A 17,771-nucleotide genomic window follows, 5' to 3' on the forward strand; every position below is an offset into this window, starting at 1 on the left:
TGATTTGTACTCATTCTAACGCCATTCGAGAAAAGGTGTGTATAAGTAAAAAAAATCGACCCATTTATTTCAAGCTTCCGTATACGATAAACAAGTAAGTTCCATTCTGTCCTCTTAATGACGTCATTGCGCGCACAGAATCATGGGAAAAAATCTCGGAACCTCGGGAATGGCCTACCTTATAAAGGTACCTTGCGCAGTAGCTCCGCGCACAACCGGAATCGATTCCAGCTGGATTCGTTCCGGAACGACCCATCACTACAAAGTGAGGAGAATAGTCTGTGAAAATGGAACTTCAAGTTGTACATTTCTGGAATTGTCTATTTTACGGTAGTGATTGCTGCCACACCAGTTTTAAGCTATCCGATTGGTTGACGCGAACTCGTTGTTCATTGGTGGACACATTAATGACGTACTGCTTTGCATTAATGACGTACTGCCTTGCTGGAAGCGTAAATGAATCTTTGAACTTCACATGTGTTTTGTTTGAGGTAAAAGCCGGTAACAAGCAACAAGAAAGAAGTCTTTTTTTCGGAATTGGAGCTCCACGTTGTTTAGAGAAGAGGAATTTACACGAAGAATCAACGATCGTTCAGGAAAAAATAACATAAAATAGTTGCTGGACCTAAAATATAAGTGAGTAATACTATTCTTTTTTGCATTATATCAAAGTTTTATTTACTTTGCAGGTCCTCGAATATAAGTGAGTAATACTATTATTATTGTTGTATAATATCAACGTGTTATTTTCTAGTGTACATTGCAGTGCGGATATACTATTCCATCTATCCTAATCTGTTTGACTTATTCACTCACGCGTTTTCGAAGGCTAATTATATTTTTTGAGGCTTAATGTGAATCTGCAAATCAGAATCTTATATTGCCTCAAAACCAACCAACTCCCCCCTTTTTTTTAGGAGATTATCCGTTTATTATAGAGTAGATGGTACTACTTTACTATACCGGAGACACTTATCAATGATTTATTTCGCAATTTTTTACATTGCTAACGTATTCTTCTGCATTGCGGAACATTTCTTTAGGTGAAATAATGAATTTATAACGAAAATAATGTCTATTTCTTACATTAACGAGTACTTACTGTTGTTCCTTATTTCCCACAAACCATCCACGGGTAGCCACAAAAACCATTGACGTTAGCCCAAAAATTCACGATAGCCCCACTAACCATCACGGGGACGAGGTATGCCTACTAGGTTAGGTTAGGTTCCAGTAGCACTCCTTTCGTTCAATTTAGCATATACGGACAACATCATGGCGGCAGCAACAATAGCGCATCGGAAATTGATTTTCGTAGAAAACCACATGCATTCGCATTAAAATGGATCAAAACTACATTCCCGAACATCAACAACACTACAGAAAATGATTTGCGTAATTACTTTCTCCTGTCAATTTGAAGAAATCCGTCTCCAGTATAGTAAAGTGTTACCCTCTTCATTATTATACCAAGGTGCATATCAATTACAGCAAAATAAATATATTTTTCAGGTGTTTTTGGTATTTTCACCAGGTGGTAAAAGCTAGCTTTTGACCTATTTTCACCAGATTTTAAGCTGCATGTGTATGATCTGCAACCTGGCCTAGCCTGTTGCACGTATGTGTGTATTCTTTAGTTGTTGATGTGTGTGAAATTTACGGCAGTGTGCATTTATTTTTCGTGCAGGAGACAAGTACTTTTTTCTGCATGCCATGGAGTTGGAAAACTACCGCAAGGTGTTCGCATGTGGACTGGTGCTGCTAATATGTCACATGACATAAGTATGAAAGGGTATGATGTTCTTAATGCTTTCATTGCAAGGTTAGGCAGGTTAGGTTTATGGCTATTAGCATTAAAATTATTTCGGTAAATACTTCCAAACACCTAATCATGTAATTTCTGATCTTCAGCATTTCTGCCATTCTCACTACCTGGTGACAGTACCAGTCACACCCATTTTTAATTTCAAATAACTTCTTAGCAGTAAGGTAACACTTTACGTCTCCGGTATAGTAAAGTAGTACCATGAAGAGTAATGGCACAGATAAATTAAATTTATAAATTTAATTTCTCTGTGGTAATAGTTCGATTATGTCTAGCATTGTTGACAAATAGAACAATTTAAACTAGTTGTCAACCACTGGATCTAATGGGCCGGCACCCATGGCTGAGTGATTAGCACATCACACTACGATGCCAGGGGTCCGGGGTTCGAATCATGGCCTGGGCATGGATGTTTATCAGTGTCCATTCATCAAATCATCACTCATCCCCATCTACACAAGTGACACAATAAGTGAAGTAAAATATAGCAAATCAACTGGACCTAATGAACCTCTCAAGACCCTGAACCACTATCAGATTTTATTTTTAGACATGATTTTTACCATGAGATCTAATAGTTTTATGTTCTTAGATATTTTATGTTTGTAAATTAATTTGATTTCATGGGGTTTGTAATTTTTAACTTGTTTATTTCATATTGTGGGTTCAGCTTGATGACAGTTACAATTCCATGCATATTTGGACTTTGTATGTGTTGGTGTTTCATGAAAATATAGTGGTGAAACTATTCTTTGTGTTTGCCTACCTTAAGCCTTACTTATTGAAAATACAGTGGAACACACCTTAAACTGAATCAGAAGGGACCAGTATACTTATATATAAAAACTGAGATTACATTAAATAAGTGCTGTATTCCCATACAGTATTTATTCGCAAATGCTAACATTGCACTGAATAGCACACAACAATTTTTTTACCAGTAGCGAAACAGGATTTTCTGCACACATTTTAGATTCTTGGCTGCTTGACTTTCCGCAAATGCTTTTAGCCTGAAAAACCACACTAAGCATATCCGAATCATTCTGCTGTAAGGCAAATTGATGCTGTTCAATAATGGTCTATTTTTGCAAAACATGTCTAACCATCCATTACATGCTTTGAATTCAGTCTTACCCATTTTTTGAGTGGCATTTTTAGCATATTACTGTAACATGGGACCCAGTGTGTGGTGATTTTTTTCCTCTGGCAGAGACAAACCACTCTCACACTATTTCATTATGTTAATTTTATTTTTAATTTTCCATTTGCACAGTTTTCCCACAGCTTCATAATGTAAGTTTTTTTCTGTACAGTATTGTACAGTTTTTATCTGCTTAACAGACAATTTGCTTTGCTCAATTCTCTAGCTATGATAACAACTGCAAGACTAAGCTAGCTATACAGAAAGTGTAGGCCTCGACTCGCTCGTGAGTAAAATTTCTGGGAGGAGGAAAAGTGAATTTAAACACAGATGGGTGCTCAATAGAAATGTTCAGCATTATTTTCTGTGAATTGTGTGTGCAACTTCAATAATTTCTACTAAACTTTTAATTAATCATTAATATAATTCAAAACTGTCTCATGGGGGATTTTTAGAGTTAATGTCAGTCTCACTGAAGGGGAGTTTGTCTTGGTTGTTATTGTTGAGAGAAAAATTAGTTAAAGCTTTGATTGCTTGTTTCTATGTTCCTTCAAATTTTATTTTGTCCCATATCTAGTCTTACTTGTCAGAAGCAATGTATAACAGTTAACTGATTCAGGTAAATGCTTTGAAATAGTGATCTGTTGCCTTATATGACTGTTTGATTGATTTGGTGTTTTAAGTCCACTTTAAGTACAGTAAGGCTAATCGGGACTTGACCTACAGTTTAAAGTGGGATCCAAACCACTATGTGCCTCCACCAGGTATTGAACCCTTTGATTACAAAGCGACGATGCTACCACTGTGCCATGCAGTTCGGAAAATAAATTTTGTATAAACTAATGTACTTATCTTTTTCAATTATGTAGAATTTGCTTTGAGTATTTATTCTTCTAGACACTATATGAACCATTGTCAGTTTGTGAATGTACAATGGCTGTAAGTACAAGGTTCTACTTTATAGAAATGAGGATTTTTTTATTGTGCAATGAGATGTATGTAGTTGCAATTGCAAATTATGTCATGTGAAGAAATTTTTCTAAATCCCAATAAAACAATAAATTACATAATATTTTCCAGAATTTTACAATTTTCTGCATTAAGAGTTTTTCTTCATAAAATGCTGTTAGTGTGTAATCCAGCATATAATTTGTATGTAGGAATAATTTTTGCCATGATTGTTAAATTTTCATCTTTTGTTTATTACGCACAAAGTTTGCCAAGATGGATGAAAATTGTCATACAAATGTGTTTGTCTTACCACTTGAATAAATCTATGTCAACAATGCTTATGCAAATTTCATAATTTACAGGTGTTCTCCCACATGCAGTAGACAACTTTTAGTTGGAATATGGTATTTCCATCTTCACAGAACATTACCGTGTGTCAAGAATAAACTCATATGGTAAGTCTCAACATTCATAGTTTGAATTTTATATATTTTATTGAATTTTCTGCTCTTCGTATTCAGATCACTTTGCACAACTTCCATACTAGTTGCATGTGTGACCAAAAGTCAACAGTATTCCATATTTTGGGTCCATCCGGTAATCCTGCACCCTCGATTTCGGTAGTGAAATTTTTTTTTTAGCAAGTTTGTGTGTTGCATATTGCTGAAAAGAAAATTCTGTAGCGTGGAAACAAATATTTACGAGTATATATTTACAGCTGTTTAAAGTTGCAAGGTGGAAGTCTACTTGCGGCCATGTCAGTTTTGTAGCAGCCACCCGCACCCGTACAGATGAATATATAACAGTCGCTTTTTCAGGCCTAAACCATAAAAATTGGCCACAGATTCCAGGCTCCGTCCCTGGGTTAATAGACCTACCGCCCCCTACTACTTCCGCAGCCCCACCTTTTTCTATAGCATCCCTTTAAAGGCATGTTAGAACCTGCCCAACACTATTTTTTGACAATTCACTCAAGGTACCAAAAAAAATTAAATATCGCAAATTATCCCATTCCACAAGTCAGTCATAGGAAGAAAAAGAAATGTGACTGAATCCATGATGGAAGCCCTGAAAAACCGTAATGACATTATGTATGTAAGGAATTTTAATATTTAAAAAATGCAAGTTTCGTAGCACGTAGATCTCGAAAAATTTCCTTCCGCGCTAGTTAAAAACACCCTTTCTTAAGAAAGTACATTTTGGACAAAAAGATTTGAAATGTGGTAGAATTCGAGGGTGGAGGATTTCCGGATGGAGCCTACGTTTTTACCAGTGTCACCAATCTAAACAACTATAGCTAAGTAATAAGTAGGGCTGAGCCAATCCCAATGCTAATGTATCGGTATCGACTGATACCAGTGGATCGGTATCTTAAAGTATTTTATTCACTAATACTGGCCGATACTTTTCCAACATTTTGTCTTGCATGGTTTTCTGCAAGAATGCCATGTAACACTTATGGCATTATCTAATTATCTTGAAAATTATTTAAATTATGAACTTTAATCTGCACCAATAATCTGTGTGAAAACTGTGATTACTTGAAAGCCTGATGTAATTCTTCAATAATTTTAGACAAAACTCTGATAAACTGGTGCTTGTAATTGGAGTGGAGAACTAACCCACTAATATTGATCAACATTTTGAACAGCCTTTAATTGCTACAATTTTAAAGCATTGGTTTCTTGGGAATCAGTAAGAGCTTTGGCATTGATGTGGATATCTAGGAATTGTAGCTTTCCTGGTGACAAGTGTTCTTGGATTACCCTACACTGGCCTCCATTTCTATATTCCCTGATGATGAGAGCAATGTATACGCTTGAAACGTTGGAAGCCAACATCAGCTTAACCTAGCTGGTAACCCGAGAACTTTTGTTTGGATGCAGATATCTGTTCAAAGTGGTATTGGCTCAGCTCTATTAGTCATACTCATGTGAAAAATTACTTAAGATAGCTTTTGACAGATTGTGTAGTATGCATACATTCCATAGATTACATAACAATCATGACACGTGAGAAGTTTGTGTCGCATTGGTATTCAATGTCAAATTAGTAAATTGTAGATACATGACTACTGATAAGTGGAAGAGATGGAGGTGTTGATCTCAATCCAAATGGATCTTTTCAGAGGAGATCAATTAAACAAAACCTAAAAATTCATTTTTGGAGTTAAGTGTTCCTCTGGCTATCATGAAACTATTTGTGGTCACTTCTAACAAAACAAAGTTCATGTGCAAATGTTGCTACAACTAGAATAAATGCATTGCACAACAAAGACAGCAATACTGAGAAACTCATATGAATCAGTTTCATTGTAAATAATTTGCTGTTCATTGAAATCCTTGAGCCATGAGATAAAATGATGTACCTAATTTGTTCTCATATTTTCTAGTGCAAAGCAGATGAATATAGCTTCCCTAGGTGCCCTCATTACCTGTTTGAACTATTCCAATGATTCATTCGACACAAATGATACTGAATTCTATTACTCCCCAGTTAACCCTCACACAATAAATGTTATGACTAAGTTAGTGTTTCAAAGCCTCAGCTGCCTCCGCATATCTCATCTCTTCATATATGTATCCCATATACAAACTGCTCGCCATTAAAAATGCAACACCCAGAAGGAGTAAACGGAATCGGACGAAATGTGCACAGTGTGTAGAGGAGAGGTGCAGAAGGAAATGATTAGGTTTTCAAGGCCGTCATGCACCTTGTGCGCCTGCCATGCCATCTGGTAAGTGGTACCTGTAGCAGGTCAGATAGGTGCAGAAGAGCAGTGAAAGTGCACGGTCGTGAGTGTAGTGTGTTAAAATCGGTCAGCAATGCCATGTCGTCTAATACGGCAGCGATTCCAGCAGGTTTCCCAGTTCGATCGCGGCCGAATTGTTGCATACCGTGAATGCGGATTATCCTACAGTGAGATCGGTGCCCGTGTAGGACGGAATGCATCCACAGTGATCCGTGTATGGAACCAGTGGGTCCAGGAAGGCACTGTAGAGCGACGTAGAGGTTCACAACGTCCGCGTCGGACGACTGAACGAGAGGACAGACGTCTGATATGCATGGCCCTTACAGACAGAGCGGCCACGTCAACGAGGATTACGCATGAAGTACGGGATGTTTTACAACGTCCAGTGTCCCCACGAACCGTGCTTCGTCGTTTGGCGAACCTGGGGAATTTTTTCCCGGCGCCCACTGTTGCGGATTCCTCTGACGCTAGAGCATAGGCGTTTGCGTCTGAGATGGTGTCAAGACCGTCGTGCATGGATGGCGGAGTGGAATGCTGTAGTGTTCTCTGATGAATCCCGCTTCTGTATACAACATCATGATGGACGTACACACGTGTGGCGGCACTAGGCTTCATGACGCCTGCGTCATGCATCATCACACAGGGCCTTCATTGGGTATCATGGTATGGGGTGCCATCGCCATAGGTGTTCCTTCGCGCCTCGTACGCATTCAAGGGACATTGAACAGCCAACGGTACATCACACAGGTTCTCACCCCTGTTGCTGTCCCATTAATCCATGCACTGCATAATGCCACTTTTCAACAGGATAACGCGTGCCCCCATGTTGCAAGGAATGTCCTCGCATTTATGGAAGCTAACCACGTGCTCCTGCTTCCTTGGCCAGCACATTCGCCGGATATGTCGCCAATTGAACATGTCTGGTCCATGGTGGGTCGCCGGCTGTCCCAACTCAGGTTTCCGGCACGTAATGTTGAAGACCTCTGGCACCCTCTGGAAGCCGCTTGGTATGCCATACCGCAAGCAGACATCGATAGACTCATTCTGTCCATGCCTCGCCGTGTTGCAGCAGTTATTGCCGCCCGTGGAGGCTGTACACGCTACTAGCTCCTTGGGGTTATGCAACCATGTTCTACGTGTCACATGTCACACCACCGAGCTCTAACTGTAATCATTTTCTTATCTTATTATGAACTACATATTTGCCAAGTTTCGTGTTTCTATCTCATTTCCTTCTGGGTGTTGCAATTTTAATGGCGAGTAGTGTAGTATTAACAAAGGTGAAGATCTGTTATTAGTAGTATTGTTTGGTCAATTATTCCTGTGGCTATATGCAGCATTTGGTTTTTCTTGTGTTTCTTTATCCTGTCTTCCTTTTCTGTGTAACATTTCTTGCTTCCTTCTGTTATTTCTGGAAGTCTTTATGTTTAATGAAATTGATGTCTTCCTTCCATATTTGCTGCAAGCTGTATTTCTATATGGCTCTAAATTCTCTGTTAAAGCTACCTGCAAGGATATTAAAAATAATGAAAGAACTCTCTGACATGTTTCTTTGTAGCAGGCAGTTTAAAGTAAAGATCTACAATTCCCGACAATGGAAAAGTAGAATGAAGGACTTTTGCTTGGATGGTGGTAGTGGTTTCAAAAGTGAAGGCGAATTTGGGTCTTTTGAAGAATTTGTAAAAGATCTCAAAGCATGGTGTGATGGCAATTTCCAACCAATGTCATCCACCTTTGATGTGTGAAAAATATGTCAAAAGTGCTCTGATATTTCATTTGTTGATGGCACTTATCAAGTAATATGCAGTTTCATGTGAGGATGGGCAAAGTAATGGCAGGCCATTTAGATTCTTTTTTGTATAAAATTAAATGAGACTCAGTTTGTGTTGAAGAGGGCTTTCTCAACATTTGTAGAAGCTAATCCCTTTCTGTTATTGTAGACAAAGATTAAAATGGAATTTATATTGAACAGCCACAGGCTGAACCTCGCCCTTTAATAAAGGAAAATTGAATTGAATTGAATTGAATCCATTAAGCTTACATTTAATCAATGCATATTGTTATATTACATTTTTGCATTGTAATAATCACCCAGACAAGACCGAAACATGCCCGCTCTACTAGATATGTTTTTATTATTGTGCATAAGTATTACCAAAAGTATTACTGCTGGACCCTGTGGCCGAGTGGTTAGCTGCGACGCCAAGGGTCCCAGGTTCGAATCCCGCTCGGGCTTGGTTGTTTGTGAATATCCATTTCATCACTCATCCACCTCTTCGCAAATTAGCCAAGAGGCACAAAACACGAAGTAAAATAAACTAAATCAATCAAAAGTATTACTTTCATTTTAGTGTATTTCTTGCCATGATGATGATATTGCGTTTTTATGTTCAGGTTTTAGTGGGACTTGCAGCACGCCAGTGAAGCAGCATGTACAGTTGGCAACACTGCCTCAAGACACTCATTCGGCTGCAGTCAAACATTCAACTAAGACGTGCATGTGTGTTGCGCGAACACAATTTAGTTGTATTTGTTATTGTGTGTATACAATCATGTGTATTCGTCAAATATAAGGATTCACAAGAAATAACATCTACTGCATTCGTACAATATCAGTATGGTGAAGCAGTTACGGCAATCGCAAACATATGCTGTTCTTGATTTCACCATACCTCCTGTATTGTTTCTTTCCCTCTGCTGTATATTTCACTCTAAAGACAAGTAACTCAAGCTCTGAATTTAAGGTCCACAACATTATTTGTACATACTGATTCATTGAATAGATAATATACTGTATAGAACCTTCAAGTGTGTATGTTTGTACAGTCATGGACACTTCTGGGTTGTAACGATTCCAATGAAAGTTAATGGAATTCTTATAACCCAGAAGTGTCCGTGACTGTACATGCCATAAGTTGACGTGTTCTAAGAAAAATTACATGTAATGTATTTATGTGGTTTGGATTTTAAAGTTTTTTAACTTTTTATTTCAGTATTGGATTCATGAAGAATTGCACTCGCACCAAACCATACTCCTGGTACAACTCGACAAAGATATCTTTGGAAGAGGAATACATTTTTATCATGTTTTAAAATTGCTTGTAGTATTTTTTAAAAAATTGTAATAAATGTTAATATTTCTTGATTTAAAGGATTTGTTTGATTGTTCTTAAGAGCAGAATGACATGTATAAGTGCAGACCTGGAATCCCTAAGGAAATGTACACGTGAGGTACTCAGGTATCTTCTCCTAAGAGATACCTTTGTGTTCCACAAACTTGGTGGTAGTGTTAATCTTATTAATATTGTTTATTTATAAACCTTATTCAATTGATATTCATATTCACATACTTTGAGAGATGAAACCTATAGCACCTACTATATGTTTGAAACAAACTTGTTTTTAAGAAGAAAATACTGTCATACAGCATGAAAGTAAGTTGTTGAAATAATTCCATTCAATATTGTATTGTCTCATTTGCTTGCCATTACAGTTTCTCACAAATTAATGAGTAAATAAATATTTAATCTAAAAGTGGTTATCAGAGCTCGGGGAATCATTTTGTGGTTAAGATATAAGTGGTGTTGTAATCTACAGTGTGTTGCAATATACATGTTTCTGGACTAATCAGATTTCTGAATGCAATGTAACATACAAGGGCTATGTATTGGGAAAAGAATTTAACCTGATTTTTCATGTGAATGACATGGAATTTTAAATTAGTTGTCAACTACTAGATCTAATGAACCATTTAGATCCCTTTGTAATTGATGCCAGGGTGAGGAACGCGAGAGAAAGACTGACATCATTAATTCTTTCTCATTCAATGTGAAACAAATCGTAGGGCATTGGTATTACCAATAGTCCAAAATATGGTTGCAATGCCCATAAATTATGAATTTCTCTTATTAGAAATAGAAAAATGTTAGATGTATTGCTTGGAAAGACTGTTCTTTGGAGATACCTCAGAACTTCTCTAATACATTTTGTGAATTTGAAAACTACTTCATTTTTACACAACTAGAATTTTTAGCATTTTCAATGTTGTCATTGTAATACACGACTTTGAATTTTGATAATGAACTTTGGATTTCTTATCATTCAAATGTTTTTCTTTAGTTATTCATCACTGTAGCTCTTCAAACATTTTGTATGTACGGTGGAATCTAGATTTTACATTTTTTAGGGGACCAAAGTGAAAGGAGACAAAATGTGGAAAAATGTAAAATTGAAATTCCACAATTTTTTTTCACAAATGAAATTCAAAAAGTGCAGGACATAGTAAGAAAATCTTTATCAAGTGTCTATTCTGCAACAAATGTGTTGCCACAGTATTTCCCAAGCATTTATTCTCAAATCGAGCCATAGTGGTCCAGTTAGGGTGTCTGGCTGCCAAACAGGAGTCCAAGGAACAGTGATCTAAAGTCTGTATTTTTCCAGTCTTGTTGCTGCATAAAGTAGCTCTGTGATTCATCCAAATTCAAATAAATGTGGATCTTGGGGTCTAAATGTGACCAGCATATGACTCTTCTGCATCCAACTATGTGTGTTCAAGACACACAAGGTGCAAGGGTAACTCTGCTTATTGTTATATTTGTGCAGTAACTTGATTGAATATTAGTGACTGAGCGGCGAAAGTGTGCAACAAGTGTCACATGAAAGCATGGTTGTTATGGAGTTTGTAAGCTGCATGCTGCATATGTACCAGCTGAAACCGATTATGATATAATTAAAATTGAGCTACAATTGCAATGCTTGTTTTACAAATTGTTCACATTAATTCACACTCTATCACAATTTGGATAATAGTAATTTTTTGTCACCATTTCTAAAATGTATGTTAAAATAAAGCTGCTCAGTAAGGTGTGCAATAATTCCATTCATTTGAGAAGCAGTGATTTCTTATGGAACATATACCCTTTTCAAAAAAGTTCCAGGACTGATTTTATAAAGTAATTATACATATAATGAACACTCCAACTAATGATCCTTTGGTCCTGTCAAAGTAATCCCTTCCGATATCTATACTCAAATACGAGCATTTCTGGAGGTTTCAGAAGCAATATGTGCTTCTCAGCATGTATGATGACACAGCCATCTTTTGGGTTGATGGAATATCTTGATGAATACTAATCAGCTTTTATTTTTAAAGTTATACTTGTGAGCAGAGAAACTCTCTTAACTTGATCAAATCAAAATGTAATATCATGAATTTTACAGAGACATTGTGTTGATATTTTTATACGAGCAACACCAATTCTTATATACAAATATGGAATTTGAAGTCATTAAAGCCAAACTCGCCAAAGGCATTGTAAATGCAGAGCCACTTCCAAGCTTATTTATATTCACAACACCTATACGGTGATTAAATAACATCCATTGTGCATCTTTCTGTATCATAGTTTGAAAAAAAAAATCAATCCTGTTACTTTTCTGACAAAGGCCTCTGCAGGTCACAGGAGCTTGATTGTGTAACTTGATAAGTGGCACATTTCAGTCATGTATGTAAGTACTTAATTAATATTTTTTTAAATAGTGACAAATGCACATATTTTCAACAAATATCTCAATTACATACTGTTTCATGCACAAGTTTACTGCACATTATTAACAATGAATGACAGCACAGTAGATTATAATTTATGCAAAAGGGAAAAGAATGATGCGCACCTCTTACAAAAGTTCAATTATAAACATCATTAAATTTTCTGTCATATAAGAATATAATTGCCAAGAAACCTTAGTGGTTCTGTACATTCATCAAGATTAAGTGAGAGGGGGTGTAACTGGATAATTTAACGGAGTTTACATTTCATGTGCTACCTAGGTATGTCCACAAGAAGTTCTATGTTTGTGTTTGGCTGCCTTGGTGCCATTATAGATTGGGTTGTTAAAACTGTGGGGGTCACTGTGAGCGGTGTTACAATGTTACATGTACAGTCACGGATACTGCTGACTTGTAATGAATACATTGACTTTCAATGGAATTGTTACACGCCGGCAGTGTCCATGACTACATCTTGAATAAAAATTACGTAGATTTTTCAGTGAAAAAGGCAGGACTCGAACAACCCTGTCTCCGGCATACCATGCAATTGCTCTACTGGCCTGGCATCACCTGATTTTTTGCTGTTTTACCTGTGTGTATTCGTCTTTGCAAGAGCTACTGCAATGGGATCTGTTGCCTTTGAAACACTGTACACAGGCAAAACAGAAACAGCGATAAATCAGGCTGGCTTGGTAGCTCAGTTGTAGAGCAATGGCACAGTATGCCAGAGACCCGGGTTTGAGTCCTGGTCAAGCATGCATCTTTCGTCCAAAAATTTACGTAGTACATCTCCTGTGTGTGCCTAATTTAACGAATAAAAACTGTATGAAATCAGTTTTGCAGTGTCAATTGACAATGATAATGGATTTTAAAAACAGATGTTAACAACTTCAAATGAGATCAATATTGTCTTTGTACAACTACCCAATACTAAGAAAAAGTTGTTTCGCCAAATTGATAAGAACATTATTTTTACAAACTTTGGAAATTGATATTAAGAATTTTGTTTAAAACCTTTCTGCCTACACCGTACTAAATTTTCATCACGATTATTTATACAATTTCAAAGACAGCAATGGTTTGCAAAACAAAAAAATGCACTTTATTTGTTCTCACGACGATTAAGAATGTAAGGCATACTTGAAGAAAAAAAAGTGGTTAGCATATATTATCACAGAATTGAATAAGCTAAATTTTGATGTAACTAATTTTTGTGTAGGTCTACTGGATAATTTTTAATTGGAGTCGAAACTCGAGTATCTATAATTTTTAATCCGACAGTAATTGCACACATCAGTCCAAATTAAATTAACATGTCCAAAATTTTAGTACCTGTTCACACAGATTACATGCATATTTGCACGGATTAAGAATTGACAGTGATAAGTAAAATATTTCATGACAATACGCGCACTACATTAACTTCATGAATGAAATTGGCTAATATGGCGGTTGTTACAGTTTTTTGCTTCAAATCTTGCCCTGAGTATAGACTTTAGTTTCATGACTAGCTAACAGTGTCAAAAAGCAATACAAAATATGCTAGATTTTTTTTTTTTAGGCTGCTCATTCTAATATCTATTAAAATAGTTGTTACCCATATTTGAAAGAAGACACTTTTTAAAAACATTAATCACTCAATAAAATAATGACAGAATCTTTTGTAATGATAGAAATTACATTTCGATGAGGCTTTGTGGAATTTCAGCAATGGGAATGGTAAGACATGGTTATAAACTGCTGACACAACACTTTGTTGGTGGAGTGGTTTCAAGAAAGATGCTTCTTAACATCTATTCATTATTCCATGAGAATAATGACAGAATTCTTTCAAGAAAGATGCTTCTTAACATCTATTCATTATTCCATTAGAATAATGACAGAATTCTTTGTGAAAATGCTTAGAAAGCATAGAAATGACAATTAAATTAGAGGTTTCTTCACAAACGTCAAGCATGCAGTGGGAAAGAAAAGTGACAAATATGCACCTGCTGCCACAACACTTCGGGTTGAAGGAAGGAGCTTTATAAAATTTACCATTATTACACAAAATAGTTATGGAATTCCTTGAGGAATCCCTTAAGAGATGTAGAAATGAAGTTTAAATAAAATATTTCTGGCCATGTGGCATGCGTTTAGTGGAAAAGCTAAGAAACGGATATGTATTGCTGCCACAACACCTTGTTGCAGGAGAGGTTTGAATGTATTGCTGCCACAACAGTTCGTTGCAGGAGAGGTTTGAATGTATTGCTGCCACAACAGTTTGTTGCTGAAGTGGTCTGAAGGAAGCCGCTCTTTGTAAATATTCGTTATTCCACAAATTGATGGCATAATTCCTTGAGAAAATCCATTTAAAAGCAGACATAATGTTCAAATAAAATATTTTCTTCATGTGGCATGCATTTAGTTTTGAAAGATATGAAACGGGTAGGGTATTGCTGCCACAACACTTCATTGTAGAAGCGGGTTGAAGGAAGACGTTTTAAAAATTAAATTTAATCCGACAAAAGAAAAGTAAAAGAAATGACGGAAACCATTGAAGAGTGTAGATATGAAATTTAAACTAGATATTTCAAAACATATGGCATGTATGTTGTGGAAAAGATAAGAACCGATTATGCATTGCTGCCACAACACTTTGGGTTGAAGGGAGACGCTCTTTAAAAATTAAACATTATTTCACAAAATAATGGCAGAACTCCTTGAAAATATGTAGAAATAAAGTTTAAAATGAATATTTCTCCACATGTGGCAAGCATTTAGTGGGAATGGTAGGAAACGGATATGTATTGCTGCCACAACACTTTGTTGCAGGAGAGGTTTGAATGTATTGCTGCCACAACAGTTTGTTGCTGAAGTGGTCTGAAGGAAGCCGCTCTTTGTAAATATTCGTTATTCCACAAATTGATGGCATAATTCCTTGAGAAAATCCGTTTAAAAGCAGACAATGTTCAAATAAAATATTTTCTTCATGTGGCATGCATTTAGTTTTGAAGATACGAAACGGGTAGGGTATTGCTGCCACAACACTTCATTGTAGGAGCGGGTTGAAGGAAGACGTTATAAAAATTAAATTTAATCCGACAAAAGAAAAGTAAAAGAAATGACGGAAACCATTGAAGAGTGTAGATATGAAATTTAAACTAGATATTTCAAAACATATGGCATGTATATTGTGGAAAAGATAAGAACCGATTATGCATTGCTGCCACAACACTTTGGGTTGAAGGGAGACGCTCTTTAAAAATTAACCATTATTTCACAAAATAATGGCAGAACTCCTTGAAAATATGTAGAAATAAAGTTTAAAATGAATATTTTTCCACATGTGGCAAGCATTTAGTGGGAATGATAGGAAACGGATATGTATTGCTGCCACAACACTTCGTTGCAGCAGAGGTTTGAATGTATTGCTGCCACAACACTTTGTTGCAGGAGAGGTTTGAATGTATTGCTGCCACAACAGTTTGTTGCTGAAGTGGTCTGAAGGAAGCCGCTCTTTGTAAATATTCGTTATTCCACAAATTGATGGCATAATTCCTTGAGAAAATCCATTTAAAAGCAGACATAATGTTCAAATAAAATATTTTCTTCATGTGGCATGCATTTAGTTTTGAAGATACGAAACGGGTAGGGTATTGCTGCCACAACACTTCATTGTAGGAGCGGGTTGAAGGAAGACGTTTTAAAAATTAAATTTAATCCGACAAAAGAAAAGTAAAAGAAATGACGGAAACCATTGAAGAGTGTAGATATGAAATTTAAACCAGATGTATTTCAAAACGTATGGCATGTATGTTGTGGAAAAGATAAGAAACGAGTATGCATTGCTGCCACAACACTCTGGGTTGGAGGGAGATGCTCTTTAAAAATTAACCATTATTTCACAAAATAATGGCAGAACTCCTTGAAAATATGTAGAAATAAAGTTTAAAATGAATATTTCTCCACGTGTGGCAAGCATTTAGTGGGAATGATAGGAAACGGATATGTATTGCTGCCACAACACTTCGTTGCAGGAGAGGTTTGAATGTATTGCTGCCACAACACTTTGTTGCAGGAGAGGTTTGAATGTATTGCTGCCACAACAGTTCGTTGCAGGAGAGGTTTGAATGTATTGCTGCCACAACAGTTTGTTGCTCAAGTGTGTTGATTAATGTCACCTAAGAATTCTGATAAAATATTAAAATGTACCGAATGTGAGGCAATCTTTATTTTTAAATTAATTATTTCCAATTTTATTGTGCCTATTTTTGAGGGCAGTCTTTCACAATAAATGACTTCTTTCTTCGTTCAAGTTTTTAAGTAATGATGTTTGATAATCCGCCATTTAAAACAAGAGCTTTTGAATCGTGTTGTTTGGCCCTTAAGATTCAAGATCCACATTGAAGTTCAAGTCTGACGTCTAGCACATGCGCATGCCTACCTTTTACGCTACATATTAGAAGAAGACAAGGAAAAAGTGTTGTGGTACTAATTCCAACCCTATTTTACATGGATTTTTAATAATTGTGGACTTGAAAGTTATTTGTTATTAGAAGTGAAAGGTTCAGGATTCGATAAATACATACGTGATAGGTTTTGAACGCGAAAAGCGTAAGAAAGTGTGACTATCGAGCAGGGTTGGCAAAATTTGTGTTTTTTTTTAAAAGAACAAAACAAATTCAACCTTTCCCCAGTAAATTATAGTTAAAGTCGTTAAAGAGAAAAAAAATGCTCATTTTTATGAATACAGTGGCGACAAGGACAGTTTATTTACCTTTGGAGATAAGGTTTACCATACGGGCAGGGTAGGGGTGTGCGGGACAGAATTTTTTGGGTCGGGACGGGAAATTCTTTAAATCCCGACATTCGGGACGGGAAAAATTCTCGGAAAATTTTCTGGACGGGATGTGTTCGAAATTTCCCAAAGCTCTTGAAATCTCGAATTATATTCGTAATTTCCATCTTAAGAGCTTGTTTTTGCACTTCTGGTACAAATACTAACAATTTCCGATACGTTCCAGACATTTACAATGAAGAGAACGTCTAGAATTGACAACGTTTTAAAATGACCATTCGGAATTTCCAGACTGCTTGGGATCCCAAAAAGTCGGGAAGTCATTTCCGGAAGTCGGGATCGGGACGGAAATTTTCTTTCCCGATCCCGGTCCCGACTTTTCGGGATCCCGCACACCTCTACTGCAGGGACAAAAGTTGTGGGTAATAGCCCCACTTTTTCAACCATTACTGAAGTAGGTTATGATTTATATTCATTTAAATTTCAAGAAACTAAATATTATAGAATTACTATCCTCGTCCTGAAAAAAATCACGGTGAAATATCTCATGCTGCCTGAACAGTTTATATAGCAGAAAACAACCTGCAGTGTCATAATAGATTCTCCAGATCAATTTATCTTTCAAAGTACAAAATTATGTTACCCAAAGTAAGCATCTGCGCTTCATTCAGTTATACAGACCAATGAATCGTATCGCAAAAGAAATAAAATCACGTCATGATCAAAATCAGGCATTGTGTATTCAGATATTAGTTTCCATTTCCAGCTTCC

At 36.5% G+C, this 17,771-nt stretch overlaps 1 long non-coding RNA gene across 2 annotated transcripts; it reads left to right on the forward strand.

Annotated features, from left to right (window-relative positions):
- The first annotated feature begins 475 nt into the window (after positions 1 to 475).
- On the forward strand, positions 476 to 9,762 carry LOC145977721 (uncharacterized). 2 transcript variants are annotated; one of them, XR_014440624.1, is made up of 4 exons: positions 476 to 636; positions 1,688 to 1,792; positions 4,280 to 4,372; positions 9,663 to 9,762. It is a non-coding gene; the product is annotated as an uncharacterized LOC145977721 (long non-coding RNA). The 2 variants fall into 2 exon arrangements; XR_014440625.1 differs by lacking the exon at positions 1,688 to 1,792.
- Positions 9,763 to 17,771: the final 8,009 nt, after the last annotated feature.

The sequence above is a fragment of the Lepisma saccharinum genome, chromosome 23 (assembly GCF_977018435.1).
Source record: "Lepisma saccharinum chromosome 23, izLepSacc3.1, whole genome shotgun sequence".
NCBI classification, from domain to species: Eukaryota; Metazoa; Arthropoda; class Insecta; order Zygentoma; family Lepismatidae; genus Lepisma; species Lepisma saccharinum.